The sequence below is a fragment of the Rhinoderma darwinii genome, chromosome 2, assembly GCF_050947455.1.
Source record: "Rhinoderma darwinii isolate aRhiDar2 chromosome 2, aRhiDar2.hap1, whole genome shotgun sequence".
NCBI classification, from domain to species: domain Eukaryota; kingdom Metazoa; phylum Chordata; class Amphibia; order Anura; family Rhinodermatidae; genus Rhinoderma; species Rhinoderma darwinii.
In genome coordinates this window covers 46832379-46846447 of record NC_134688.1, presented here as the reverse complement: position 1 = coordinate 46846447, position 14069 = coordinate 46832379, and the positions used below count along the sequence as shown (strand labels likewise).

Below are 14069 nucleotides of genomic sequence, written 5' to 3'. Positions count from 1 at the left end.
CCACAGTTCAAATGCATATACTGTAGTATATAATATATACAATATATCTATACCACCAATGAAATAAACACAAATACTAGATAAAATCACCAAAATAATATATAGGTCAACCAATGCATATCAATAGTTCATTGAATAAGTAATTTTTTTTTTGTATAAACTCTTTTTATTATAGTAGACAAAAAGGCAATATCAAACATATACATAAATAAGAGACATCCATTATGCATGATACATTAGCACTGTATGCCAGTGAACACGAACAGCTCATTATAACATGACATGCCACATACCATGACATCATTATTAATGTGTAGCAGCAATATATTAACCTCTTCCCGACATTTGCCGTACATGTACGTCATGGAAAGCATTGACTTCCCGCATCTTGCCGTACATGTACGCCGAATGTTTGGGACCGGCTCAGAAGCTGAGCCGGTGCCATCATCACCGGATCTCAGCTGTATCTTACAGCTGACATCCGGCTGTAACGGCGGGGACCGAAATTAGCATCGCTCCCCGCCATTAACCCCTTAAGTGCAGCGCTCAAACGCGATCGCTGCACTTAAGGTGTTTGCAGCTCATCGGAACCCCAGCAATGAAATTGCCGGGGTTCCGGTGGCTGCAATGGCAACCGGAGGCCTAATACTGGCCTCCCGGTCTGCCTAGCACCGAAGCCGGTCAAGATCCACCCGGCGGCGGAGCCTGATCGGCTTCCGTAGCTGCCGGCAAGATGGCGCCGGGTCAGGAGCTGATCCGGCGTCATCAGCGGTGGAAGTCAGCTGTACTGTACAGCTGACATCCACCTGTAACGGCAGGAACCGGAGCTAGCTCCGATCCCTGCCATTAACCCCTTCGATGCAGCAATCGAAAGCGATTGCTGCATCGTAGCGGTTACTAGCAGATCGCCAGCCCTGACAGGCAATCAGGACTGGCAACTGCTGTTATGGCAACAGGAGACACAATGGTCTCCTGCTCTGCCATTACGGAAGCCGATTTAGGACCCGCCGGGAGGCGAAGCCTAATCGGCTTGCTGTCAGTGAATGACTGACAGATCTAATACATTGCACTACATAGGTAGTGCAATGTATTAGAAAAAAAAAAATCTGACCATTGGACCTTCAAGTCCCCTAGTGGGACTTGAAGAAAAGTGTAAAAAAAGTGCAAAAAATAAAAGTTTGAAAACAATAAAAGTTTCAACTAATCAAATAAAACACAATCGCCCTTTTACTCTTATCAAGTCCTTTATTATTGAAAAATAATAATAAACCATATGTATTTGGTATCGCCACGACCGTAACAACCTGAGGTATCAAAATATTGTATTATTTATTGCACGCGGTGAACAGCGTAAAAAAAAACCGTAAAAAACGTTACCAGAGTTTCTGATTTTTGGTCACTTTGCGCTACAAATATTAGAATAAAAAGTGATCAAAAAGTCGCACGTATCCAAAAATGGTACCTATAAAAACTATAGCTCGTCCCGCAAAAAACAAGCCCTCATACACCTCCGTCGACAAAAAAATTAAAACGTTATGGTTCTCACAACCTGGCAACAGAAAAAATACATTCTTTTTACAAAAGTAATTTTATTGTGCAAAAAGTTGTAAAACATAAAAAAGTGCTATAAATTAGGTATCGCCGGAATCGTACTGACCCGCAGAATAAAGTTAACATGTAATTTATAAACGCATGGTGAACGCTGTATTAAAAAAAAAACGAAAAAAGCTGTGCCAGAATTGCGTTTTTTTGTTTACCTGGCATCCCAAAAAATAGGATAAAAGGTGATCAAAAAGTCACATGTACCCCAAAATGGTACCAATAATAACTACAGCTCGTCCCGCAACAAACCAGCCCTCATACCGCTACGTCTATGAAAAATAAAATTAGTTATGGCTCCAATAAGTCAGGAAATAAAAAAATATGCAGTTGTGCCGGCCCGAGGGGAATATTTCTTATGTTTGAAGAGGCGATTTATCAAGGACCTAAAATTAGGGAACCAGGAAAGGGAGGGCCCAAACATATCTGCTGGAAGCGACGGTGCCCGTATTATACCAGGACAACACTTCCTAGCAAAATTCCCCAAACTACAAAAAGGCGCGAGGCGTGGACCAAAAGGGGGATAAGAAATGACACCATTTATCAGTGCGACTCCGGCCTGTGCAGAAAGGATTGTGTCACAGCGTAACACACATCTATGGATCATTTTATTGTTTTTTTTTACACCATTATTATACCACCTGACTATGCCCCTTATATACTCCGCCCGGCTTACATATGCCCTACATTATAAACGGAAACACCAGTAAGACTCCAAACAAAACTACTACCAAGCAAAATCCACGCTCCAAAAGCCAAATGGCATTTCCTCCCATCTGAACCCTATAGCGTGCCCAAACAGCAGTTTCCTTCCACATATATGGCACCGTCATACCCGGGAGAACCCTTTTAACAATTTTTGGGGTGTGTGTCTCCAGTGGCATAAGCCGGGCATGACATATTTGCCACTGAATGGCATATCTAGGGAAAAATATAAATTTTTAATTTGCACCATCCACAGCGCATTCATTTATGGAAAAGACCTGTGGGGTGAAAATGCTCACTACACCCCTTAATAAATGCCTAGAGGGGTGCAGTTTCAATAATGGGGTCACTTCCCAGGGGTTTATTTTTATTATTTCACATCTGAGCCTCTGCAGTTGTGAACCAATACTTTGTAAATCGCCAAATTAGGCCTCAATTTTACATGGTACACTTTCACTCCTGAGCCTGGTCGACTGTCCAGGCAAGAGATTAGGGCCCCATGTAGGGTGTTTCTAAAACCAGGAAACCCAGCATAATAATTAGAGGGCTTTCTTGTTATGGTGGCACAAGCCGGGCACCACATATTGTCCACATATCTGTGGAAAAAATTCCATTTGCACTCTGCAACATCGAGTTCACACTAATTTCTACAAAACACCTGCAGGGTTAACATGCTCACTACACCCCTAGGTAAATGCATTGAGGGGTGTAGTTTCCAAAATTGGGTCACTTCTGGGGGGTTTCCACTGTTTTGGGCCCACAGGCGCCCAGAAACCAATCCAGCAACATCTGCACTCCAAATGGCGGTCCTTCCCTTCTGAGCCCTGCCGTGTGCCCAAACAGCAGTTTATGACCACATATGGGGTATTGCCGTACTCGGTAGAAATTGCTTTACAAATGTTGGGTTCTTTTTTTTTCCTTTATTTGTTGCGAAAATGAAAAAATTTGCGCTAAAGCTACGTCTTATTGAAGAAAAAGGATTGTTTTTATTTTCACTGCCCAATTCTAATAAATTCTATGAAACATCTGTGGGGTCAAAATGCTCACTACGCCCCTAGATGATTTCCTCAAGAGGTGTAGTTTCCTAAATGGTGTCACTTTTTGGGCGTTTTCTTTGTTTTTTCCCCTCAGGGGCTTTGCAAATGTGACATGGCCGCCGCAAACCATTCCTGCTCAATGTGATCTCCAAAAGCCAAATAGCGCTCTTTCCCTTCTAAGCCAAGCCGTGTCTCCAAACAGCCGTTTATTACCACATGTGGGGCATTGTTTTACTCTGGAGAAATTGCTTTACAAATTTTGTGGTGCTTTTTCTCCTTCAGTCCTTGTGGAAATGAGTAAAAATAAGCTAAACCTACATTTTCTTTGAAAAAATTTAGATTGTAATTTTCAGGGCCTATTTCCAATAATTTATGCAAAAAACCTGTTGGGTCAAAACGCTCACTATACCCCTAGATAATTTCCTCAATGGGTGTAGTTTCCAAAATGGGGTCACTTGTGGGGGGTTTCCACTGTTTTGTCCCCTCAGGGGCTTTGTAAATGTGACATGGCCTCCGCAAACCATTCCTGCTAAACTTGAGCTCCAAAAGCCAAATAGCGCTCTTTCCCTTCTCAGCCCTGCCGTGTCTCCAAACAACCGTTTATTACCACACGTGGGGTATTGTTTTACTCGGGAGAAATTGCTTTACAAATTTTACGGTGCTTTTTCTCCTTTAGTCCTTGTGGACTTCTTTGAAGAAATGTTGATTTTAATTTTCACGGCCTACTTCCAATAATTTCTGTAAAAAACCTGTGCGGTCAAAATGCTCACTGTACCCCTAGATAATTTCCTTGAGGTGTGTAGTTTCCCAGATGGGGTCACTTTTGGGGGATTTTGACTGTTTTGGCACCGCAAGAGCCCTTCAAACCTGACATGATGCCTAAAATTTATTCTAACAAAAATAAGGCCCCAAAATCCACTAGGTGCTCCTTTGCTTCTGAGGCCGGTGCTTCAGTCCAGTAGCACGCAAGGGCCACTTGTGGGATATTTCCTAAAACTGCAGAACCTGGGCAACAAATATTGAGTTGCATTTCTCTGGTAAAACCTTCTGTGTTATAAAAAAAATTGTACTAAAAATTTATTTCTGCAAAAAAATGTGAAATTTACAAATTTCATCTCTACTTTGCTTTAATTCCTGTGAAATGTGTAAAGGGTTAAGACATTTTCTAAATGCTGTTTTGAATACTTTGAGGGGTGAAGTTTTTAAAATGGGGTGACTTTTTGGGGGTTTCTAATATATAAGGCCCTCAAAACCACTTCACAACTGAACTGGCCCCTGTAAAAATGGCCTTTTGAAATTTTCTTGAAAATGTGAGAAATTGCTGCTAAAGTTCTAAACCTTGTAACGTCCTAGAAAAATAAAAGAATGTTCAAAAAACGATGCCGATCTAAAGTAGACATATGGGTGATGTTAATTAGCAACAATTTTGTGTGGTATAACTGCCTGTCTTACAAGCAGATACATTTAAATTGAGAAAAATGCTAATTTTTGAAATTTTTCGCTAAATTTTGGTGTTTTTCACAATTAAATACTGAACATATCGAGCAAATTTTGCCAGTAACTTAAAGTCCAATATGTCACGAGAAAACAATCTCAGAATCGCTTGGATAGGTGAAAGCTTTCCGGAGATATTACCACATAAAGTGACACGTCAGATTTGAAAAATGAGGCTCGGACAGGAAGGTCAAAAGTGGCTAAAGAGGGAAGGGGTTAATCACGAATGACTACTTATTTCAAGAACAGCTATGTAAACAAACAACTGATCACAGCTCAGGCAGATTCTTATATCACGAGTAACAAAGGAACTACATTTAAATAAATCCCACCCTCACTCAATAGCTTGGGTTTAATCTATACAGGCTTCAAATATCAACCTATATTTCTAAATCCTATTTCTGTAGTCCAACCATGGCTGCCAAACTTCAGAAAAGAACCTCTATTTTTGTTTTCCAAACCCGCAAGTTCCTCCAGCCTACATATCTGGTGTAGTTTGGACACAAGGTGATCATTGAATAATTCTTTAAACCCTTAGAGACCAGCCTAGTTTAGGCCTGGACCCCTCCCCGCTCAGTACTATTACGTCGGGCTGAGCACATCGTTCGCGCTCATCTCAGTAAATGTACTGACCTGAGTTAATACGGCACCATCTTTCCCCGGCGCGTGTTTGAGCTGTGATACCAGCGGTTTCTGACAGCAAGCTATCACAGATCAGTGTGCAGGGACCGATCACGGTGGTCCCCGCCGATTAACCCCTTAGAAGCCGCGTTCTAGGCTTCTTAGGGGTTAAACCACCATCGACGGCCCGCTACATGATAGCAGGCGGCAATGGCAACCGGAGGCCTAACAATGGTGTCCGGCTATGCCATCTAAGGAAGCCTAGTGGGTCCTGACAAAATCAGGACCCACTATGCTTGCTGTCAGCGAGTAGCCGACAGCTGTAATACACTGCACTACGCATGTAGTGCAGTGTATTAGAATTACGATCAGGGCCTCCTGCCCTCAAGTTCCCTAGTGGGACACAGTAAAAAAAAAGTTGTGTAAAAATAAAAAAAATAAGATTTAAAAAAGTAATAAAAGTAAAAATCCCCCTTTTTCCCTGATCAGTCCTTTATTTTTAATAAAAATAAAACAAATAAACTAGACATAATTGGTATCGCCGCGTCTGTAACGGCCTGGACTACTGTTTTTCGTTATCTATCACGCACGTTGAATTCCATAAAAGAACATAATAATAAACCGTACCAGAATCTGAATTTTTTGGCCACTTCCTCTCAAAAAAATGGAATAAAAAGAGATAAAAAAGTCGCATGTACCTAAAAATGGTACTCTTAAAAAAAGCCGCATGCACCCCATGAAAACTACAATTCATCAAGGGGTCTAATTTCCAAAATAAGGTCACTTTTTGGGGATTTCCACTGTTTTGGCACCACAAGACCTCTTCAAACCGGACATGGTGCCTAATAAAAAGAAGGGCTCAAAATCCTCTAGGTGCTCCTTTGCTTCGGAGGCCTGTGCTTCGGTCCATTACCGCACTAGGGCCACATGTGGGATATTTCTCAAAACGGCAGAATCTGGGCAAGAAGTATTGAGTTGCGTTAATCTGGTAAAACCTTCTGTTCTACAGGAAAAAAATTGAATAAAAAGATTTTCTGACAAAAGAAAAAAAAGAAATCTGTAAATTTCACCTCTACTTTGCTTTAAATTCCTGTGAAACACCTAAAGGGTTAATAAACTTTCTAAATGCTGTTGTGAATACTTTGAGGGGTCTAGTTTCTAAAATAGGGTGTTTCATAGGGGTTTCTAATATATGGGCCCCTCAAAGCAACTTCAGAACTGAACTGGAACCCAAAAAAAATAAAAAATATGAGGAAATACTTCGCTTCTTACATTATACTGATAATGAGACGTGCCCACCCTGAGATGACCCCAGTTTTGACCATTTGTATAAACAGAGACCCCTATTAGACCATTTCGGTTTTCCCGAGCATACACCCCCGAGAAGTGTATTCCTATTGAGGAGTCCTTGGTACATTTTAAAGGGAGGCTTCAATTCCACCAGTACCTGCCGGGTAAGAGGGCAAGGTATGGCGTGAAGTTGTATAAGCTGTGCGAGAGTGCATCAGGGTATACCTACAGATTTAGGATATGTGAAGGGAAGGACACCAGTATTCAGCCCCCAGAATGACCCCCCTTACTGGGAGTTAATGCAAACATTGTGTGGGATTTGGTGCACCCACTGCTAGACCAGGGTTACCACCTCTACCTGGATAATATTTATACGAGCGTCCCACTCTTCAACTGCCTCGCTTCCAGAAGTCCTGCGGCATGCGGCACTGCTAGAAAAAATCTGAGAGGCCTCCCTAAGACTCTGCTTGGGCAAACACTCAGAAGGGGTGAGAGCAGGGCACAATCTAGCAGCAACATATTGTGTGTCAAGTACAAGGACAAGAGAGATGCCACACCAGTACCCATGTACCTGTACGAGGTACCAGTACAGAGACCCCCAAACCAGACTGCATCCTGGACTACAATAAGTACATGGGAGGGGTGGACTTGTCAGATCAAGTCCTGAAGCGCCATGCGGTGTGGTATAAGAAGCTGGCCGTGCACATCATACAGATGGCATTGTACAATGTGTACGTGCTACGTCTATGTACAGGCGAGAGGGAACTTTCCTGGAATTTCAAGAGGTGGTTATCAAGAACCTAATCTTTAGGGACCAAGAAGGGGGGGCACCCAGTACTTCTGGAAGCGAGGCAACACGCATCGTACCAGGGCAACACTTTCCAGGAGAAGTTCCCCAAACTGGCAAGACGGGAAAAAAAGTCAAAAGAGGTGCAAAGTCTGCTATAAGAGGGCGATAAGGGAGGACACAATATATCAATGTGACACGTGTCCCAAATAATCAGAGCTCTGTATGAAAGTCAGTTTTAAAATGTATCATACATCCCTTGGTTTATAATTTACCCCAATCTTACTTACCCTGATGCACTCCGCACAGCTTATCCCCCTCATCTTTCCCTTCTGAGCCCTGCTGTGTGTCCAGACAGCTGATAACAGCCACATGTAGGGTATTGACATACCCGGGAGAACCCACATTACAGTTTATGGGGTGTATGTCTCCGGTCAAAATGCTCACTACACCTCTAGATGAATGCCTTAACGGGTGTAGTTTTTAAAATGGGGTCACTTCTTGGGGGTTTCAACTGTACTGGTACCTCAGGGGCTTCTGCATACATGACTTCGCACCAGAAAATCCCCAGTAGGCCAAACTGTGGTCCTTTCCTTCTGAGCCCTCCCATGGGCCCAAAGGCAGTTTATCACCACAAATGGGGTATCGGCGCACTCAGGACAAATTGGGAAAAAAAATGGGGTATTTTATTTATTGTGAAAATAAGAAATTTTGAGCCAAAACTACATCTTATTGGGGAAAAATTTCATTTTTTTTATTTCACAGCCCAATTCAAATACGTGTTATGAAAAAACCGTGGGGTCAAAATGGTAACAACAACCATAAATTAATTCCTTGAGGGGTGTAGTTTAAAAAAAAATGGGGTCACTTTTGGTGGGATTCCTACTGTTTTGGCACCTCAACACCTCTCAAAACCTGGCATTCTGCCTAAAATATATTCTAATAAAAAAAAAAAAGAGGCCGCAAAATGCACTAGTTGCTTCTTTGCTTCTAGGGCTTGTGTTTTAGTCCACGAGCGCAGTAGATACACACGTGGGACATTTCTAAAAACTGCAGAATCTGGACAATACATATTTAGTGTTTCCCTGGTAAAATCTTCTGTGTCATAGAAAAAAAAAATGGAATAAAAATTGAAATTCAGCAAGAAAAATGAAATTTGCAAATTTCACCTCCACTTTGCTTTAATTCTTGTGAAATGCCTAAAGGGTTTAAAAAAAACAAAAAACTTTCTAAATGCTGTTTTGAATACTTTGAGGGGTCTAGTTTTTAAAATGGGGTGTTTTATTGGGGTTTCTAATACATGGGCCCCTCAAAGCCACTTCAGAACTGAACAGGTACCTTAAAAAAAAAAAAAAAATGCTTTTGACATTTTCTTAAAAATATGAGAAGTTGCTGTTTATATTCTAAGCCTTGTAACGTCCAAGAAAATAAAAGAATGTTCAAAAAACGATGCCAATCTAAAGTAGACATATGGGAAATGTGAACTAGTAACTATTTTGTGTGGTATAACCATCTGTTTTACAAGCAGATGCATTTAAATTCAGAAAAATTCTATTTTTTCTAAATGTTGCAATTTTTCACAAACCCTTAATATATCGACCAAATTTTACCACTAACATAAAGCCCAATGTCTCACGAGAAAACAATCTCAGACTTGCTTGGATAGGTTTAAGCATTCCGACGTTATTACCACATAAAGTGAAATATGTCAAATTTCAAAAATGGGCTCTGAGCCTTAAGACCAAAACCAGGCTGCGTCCTTAATGGGTTAATGACCAAGCAATTTTTTACGTCTTTCGATCATCACATTCAAATAGCTATAACTTTTTCCATCTACATAGCTGTATAAGGACTTATTTGCGGGACAAGCTGTATTTTTAGCACCTTTTTTCTATGGCGTACCAAAAAAAAGAAAAAAAATCAATGATGTAGTATTCATTGAACCATGTTCACATGAGTCATAGAAGACAAACTGTTACCACGCATGTGACATAAATCATGCTTGTGTAATTAAACTTACATTTCAGTGTGACCCTTGTCCCTGACTTTCTTTGCAAAGATGATCCATCTGTGGTGCAAACAAGGCTACTTAACACCAGCTGGGGAAGGGGTGAACATAGGAGAGACCAAAGCTACAGAACACCAGTTAGGGGGAACTGCACAAAGGAGAGACTGCAGCTACTGAACACCAGCTAGGAGGAAGGAGCACATAGGAGAGACCGTGGCTACTGAACACCAAATATGGGGGGTGCATATAGGAGAGAGTGCTGCCAACTTATGCTAACTTCTTCTATTTTTCCTATTACAAAGCGGTGAATGTCCTTGCGGCGCTGATCTCCAGGAGAGAGCAGCACTTCACTATGAGCTTGGCGATACTGAACACTAGGAGATAAAGCAGTGCTACATTGTATGTTTGCCAAATCTTCAGCAGCGACAAACACAATGAAGCACTGCTCTCTTTCCTGATTATCAGTGCCACCAAGCGCATAATGAAGCACAGCTCGCTCTCCCTGTGTTCAGCGCCGCAAAAGCACACACTGGGAGGGAAGTGTGCCAGCAAACCATGCCACACATGCCGGCTGTGGCACTAGTGCCACAGGTTGCTGACCCCTGGTCTAGGGAGCCGTTATTTTCAGTTCATAAATTAGGTTTTTTGGGGTATTTAATGCAACCAGTGTACTTGGCCTCCAACATTGTATTGTAAGTGAGAAACCCATATATACCATTGTTCAAATCTCTAAAAGTAGTCATCCTTCCAGGGAATAAAAGCATCCAAGTTCTTACCAACAAGAAAGTAGTGGGCAAACCCCTACTGAGAACTAGATCACTAAAAAGAGCACGGCTTGTTTCAAGGTTTGGAAAAAGAGGATTTTTTTGTTTTTTTGTAAAATCCTTTGGGGGACACAGAAGACCGTGAGTATTGGCTGCAGTAACTAGGAAACGGACATGAAGCAAAAAGTGTTTATTCCTCCTACATAGGCTATACCCCTCCTGCGGACAATGAGCTCATTTGTTTTTACACAAGCAATAAAACCCACTAGGAAAAGCCAACAGTAAAACCAGTAGATAGCCAAAACATACAGCAGAAAAAAAAAAAAAAAACTGGATTGGAGCGGTGACCCCCAATGAACTCGGTAAGAAAAGGGAATCCCTCTTATCACTGGAGTCATTGGGGGACACAGAAAACCATGGGACTTTTTAATGCATTCCCAGGGGGAGTTAACGAAAAACATTGCACTACCCGTCGTCTAATCAACTGCTACCTGCAGGTTCTTGATACTGGAAAACATCAGAAGATTCAAGTATGCACCCTATAAAATGGAGTAAGGTGTAGGGAGAGGCCAGGTAACAGCATTAGGCACCGGTAGAGGCATAACGGAACCCTGACAAAGACAACCACACAGGACGGGTAGAATGAGCTGCAAGATGGAAAGGAGAGCTCTGCCTTTAGCACAATACACAATCGATCCCTGAACCTATAGTAGCCTTGAATGACGTCCAGTAAGTTAAAAGGAGAATCGGACTAGCGGAAAATGACGGAGACAGAAAAGCTGTGAACACACCCAGATGATGTAAAGAGCATTCCCTAGGATAGGAGGGACAACTTTCGGCAGAAATGAGGGAACTAAACAGAGAACGCCAGGAAGAAACTTCCAACTCCAACCTGACGTGTATCAGAGACAGCCTGGGGGGTGCTCTGTTCCAATTTGTCTTCTTAAGGGAGTAACAATATGATTGGATTGACACTGTTCACCCTCTACACTTGGCGACATTCAGGGAGGCCACGACGTCCCTGTTTTCCATTAAGGGAAAAAGAAAATAAACTAAAATAATAAAAGCAGGGAATACCTGCAAAAGAAAGGAGGACTGATTCCTACAAACAATAGGCTAAAAACTAATTACGTTTTTGGCTTAGTGTTAACACTTCTGGCTTAGTGTCCACCTCCTAGTGGCAGTAGCCTATACCCACAGTCTTCTGTTTCCCCTAGTGACACGAGCGAGAAAATGTCATCATAGGAAAGGGAAGAATAATGTTCACCACTCGTGCAACATGACCTAGCAAAGAATTGCGGTTCCATGACAGGGAACCTATTGCCACCAAAAATAATGGGCCAGTAACCAGAGAAAGATTTATTCCTATGTTAACATAAAGTCTGATAAAATACTTCAAAGTTAAATTCCACTTTTAATATTTCACATTTCACTGTTTAAAGCTGGACCTCTAAAACTTTGTAGCGGCTCAGAGTTGTGAGGAACAGCTGACAGTGAGGCAGGTTTGACAGAGGTGATCATATGCTGCACAGGCCGTTCTCTGGCTGCACCAATCTCTTCTTTTAATACCTATAACCTTTTTGCTTGTTTTAATGTTCTACTGGGTTTGGGAAACAAATTATATTGAGTGATATTTTCAATATTGCATAGACTTCAACTAGTATTGGGGAGGCCCATGTATAATCATGTTATTTATTTAAAAAATCTCTGTCCAATAAAATGCTCCTTAACCCCTTAACGCTGTGTGACGTAATCGTACGTCACAGGCGTTGTGCTGTTAATGCGAAGTGACTAACTATTACGTCATAGCGTTAACATGGTACTGTATCTGCAGACAGCGTTAAGCTATCACTGCTTTAAAACAGTCACTGCTTCAAGGCCAGGACTGGAGCTAGCCTCCGATGAGGCCGATTAACCACTTAGATGCAGGGCTCAAAACCGAGCGCTGCATCTATGGTGTTTACAAGCAGATCGGAGGCCTAACAATGGCCTCCTGTCTGCCTAATACGGATGCCTGCTAGGTCCCGCCCAGAGGCGGGGCCTAAAAGGCATCCGGCCGCAGTAACAAGATCAGCCGCCTGTGTCAGCTGTATGGCAGGGAACGGAGCTAGCTGTAGGGGACATCTCTCCCAACCCAGGTCCTCCCTTTTCTTCTGCCAAGCTCAACCACTTACCAGCCACACATAAAAACCCTGCAAATCTCCTCAACATTTATTGTATGTCTTCTCCTATTTCTTAACTGTGAGCTCTGGAATTCTCGATCCGTGGGCAACAAACTCACCTTTATTCATGACTTAAAGGGGTTCCGAGAAACCATCGTATTTTGAAAAACCCCTTTAATGCATGTAAGCTATAAACGCAAATAAATTTGTTATATACTTACGTTTTGAAAAGTGGCCCCGTTTCCAGATCCTGCCGTCGGGAACTTGACTGTTGACGTCTCTCTCTGCTCTGGCTCTGCCGCTTTGTTGCTCTTGAATTCTTCGCCGGGTAAACGACACGTCACTTGTGATGTGGTGTATATCGCCTTGTTCTGTTTCAACGCGCATGCGCGACCCCTGCTGTTATCTGGAGAACTGCAGGGACCGCGAGAACAGCAGTGACAGCGCATGCGCGTTACGGGCTGTGAAGCAGAACAAGCCGATATACACCACGTGACGTATACCATCCGAGGTCTCTCTGGTTCGAGACCATGTGATCGGGATACGACACGACAGTGGAGGAGGCTGAAAAGGTGACGTCAGAGCTCATGTGACCAGAAGGAAAAAGCAGCCAGAGCGGAGAAAAGAAGCAAGATTGCACGGGCAAGTATATTATACAATTGTAAATATGTGCAATGTGGTTTTAAATGTAAAAAAAAAAATCTCGGACAACCCCTTTAATCTTTTCTAAACCTCTCGGCTCTTACAGAAACATGGCTACACCTGTCTGACACTGCTTCCCCTGCTGCTCTATCTTATGGTGGTCTCCAGTTCTCTCATGCCCCCAGACCAAAGAACAGGCAGGGTGGAGAAGGTGGTATACTTCTTTCACCACATTGCACTCTCCAGGTCATTCCCCCGGTCCCCTCACTCACATTCCCCTCCTTTGATGTCCACACCCTGAGACTCTATCACCCTTTTTCCCTCAGAGTGGCAGTTGTCTACCGCCCCCCCCCCCCCCCCCCCCCCCGGGCTCACAACGCCATTCTGGGATCATTTTGCTGCCTGGCTTCCACAATTTCTATCCTCTGAAACACCCACTCATCATGGGCGACTTTAACATCCCCATTGATAATCCAATCTCCCCATCTGCCTCCCAGTTTCTATCTTTAACCTCCTCCCTAGGTCTGTCACAACTTACTAACTCTCCTACACATGAAGACGGACATTCGCTTGACCTGGTCTTCTTCCGTCTCTGCTCAGTTTCTGACTTTATTAACTCTCCTCTCCCGCTCTCTGACCACAACCTTCTCTCCTTTACTATCAAAAATTCTCTGCCTCCTCAGGTCATGCCTACGTATCAGACATACAGAAATCTACATGCCATTAACACTCAGCAACTCATAGATAGTCTACAGTCCTCATTGTCCCTATCTCATCACTCTCCTGTCCCAATCTGGCCACCAAATATTACAATAACTCTCTCAAAAATGAATTAGAAGAAGCAGCCCCCCCCCCTCCCCTATACTCCGAACCACCTGACAAAGAAGACGACAACCCTGGCACACGCCTCAATCCCGCTTTCTTCAGCGGTGCTCGAGATGTGCTGAACATCTGTGGAGA

At 42.7% G+C, this 14069-nt stretch overlaps 1 protein-coding gene across 7 annotated transcripts in view; it reads right to left on the bottom strand.

Moving 5' to 3' along the window:
- Positions 1-14069, bottom strand: part of RNF17 (ring finger protein 17) — a 318008-nt gene that overhangs the window by 188206 nt on the left and 115733 nt on the right. The window lies entirely within an intron of this gene.